Below are 1,347 nucleotides of genomic sequence, written 5' to 3'. Positions count from 1 at the left end.
AAGCATGTGTGATTATAGGTATGTATATCTATACACATTCATTCATTTACATACACACACATCCATATACAATGGACATTAAATGTTGATGATGATATACTGTACTTATACATACATACATATGTATGAATGTATGTATGTATGTATGTATGTATGTATGTATCTATCTATCTATCTATCTATCTATCTATCTATCTATCTATCTGTCTGTCTGTCTATCTATCTATCTATGTATCTATCTATCTATCTATCTATTTATCTATACACATGAAAGTCAGGACCACAAACAGCTTTTAATTGATGCATTCCATTAAAATTATATCTTGCCAGTAAGATCTGATTAAGATTACCTGTGGCAGGTTGTAACATGTCTAGATTTATATACATAAGTAGAGTGTGTATATTATATTGTTGCCAGAAACTATTTGGAAATTCCTGAGAATTGTCCTACATGAAATTTTTATGTGCAAGGGGTGAAGAAATAGCATTGAACTGGCAAAATCATTAGAGCATTCAATAAAATTCCTTGCAGTATTTGTTATAGCCATTTATGTTCTGAGTCCAAATTGGGTCAATGTCGACATTGTCTTTGACTAACCATCTAGAACTGGGTTGGGGTTGATATAAATAAAGTACCAACCAAGTAATGAGATCAGTTAAATTCACTGATACTTCAAGCAAGAGACTGTCTCTGAGATTCTCGAATGAAATTTTATAGTGCTTGAGCGAGGTCGTTGCCAGTGCTGCTGGACTGGGACTTGTGAAGTTGGCACGTAAAAAACACCATTTTGAGCATGGCCATTACCAGTACTGCGTGACTGGCCCTTGTGCCGGTGGCACGTAAAAGCACCCACTACACTCTCAGAGTGGTTGGCATTAGGAAAGGCATCCAACTGTAGAAACTCTGCCAGATCAGATTGGAGTCTGGTGCAGCCATCCGGTTCACCAGTCCTCAGTCAAATCGTCCAGCCCATGCTAGCATGGAAAGTGGACGTTAAACGATGATGATGATGATTTGTGTGTTAAGGGGAGATAAGGATATAAACCTCAAACAGTTGCAGTATTTCTGAGAGGAGCAGCAATTCATTTATATATATATTCTTTAATTTTAATTGTTTCACTCATTTCACTGTGACCATGTTGGAGTACTACCTTAAAGGGTTTTAGTCGAACAAATCAACCCCACGACCTATTCTTTGTAAGCCTAGTACTTATTCTATTGGTCTCTTTTGCCAAACCGCTAAGTTACAAGGACATAAGCAAACCAGCATCAGTTGTCAAGTGACAGTGGGGAGACAAACACAGACACATAAATATATACATATGTGTGTGTATATATATATATAT

The 1,347-nt window shown here is 36.6% G+C and overlaps 1 protein-coding gene across 2 annotated transcripts in view; it reads right to left on the bottom strand.

The window, feature by feature from the left end:
* LOC106876740 (coiled-coil domain-containing protein 33) overlaps positions 1-547 on the bottom strand; it is a 28,912-nt gene extending 28,365 nt beyond the window's left edge. The window contains exon 1 of one of the 2 annotated variants that reach the window (XR_008263878.2): positions 1-547. This exon is cut by the window's left edge and continues 128 nt beyond it. The gene's annotated coding sequence lies outside the window, so the exon portion shown is untranslated. The other variant, XM_014925431.3, reaches the window with a different exon arrangement.
* Between the last annotated feature and the right edge of the window lie 800 nt (positions 548-1,347).

Source organism: Octopus bimaculoides, chromosome 4 (genome assembly GCF_046866305.1).
Source record: "Octopus bimaculoides isolate indiv1 chromosome 4, ASM4686630v1, whole genome shotgun sequence".
Classification (NCBI taxonomy): Eukaryota; Metazoa; Mollusca; class Cephalopoda; order Octopoda; family Octopodidae; genus Octopus; species Octopus bimaculoides.
The sequence above is the reverse complement of the archived record's forward strand: the minus strand, read 5'-3'. Positions and strand labels throughout refer to the sequence as shown.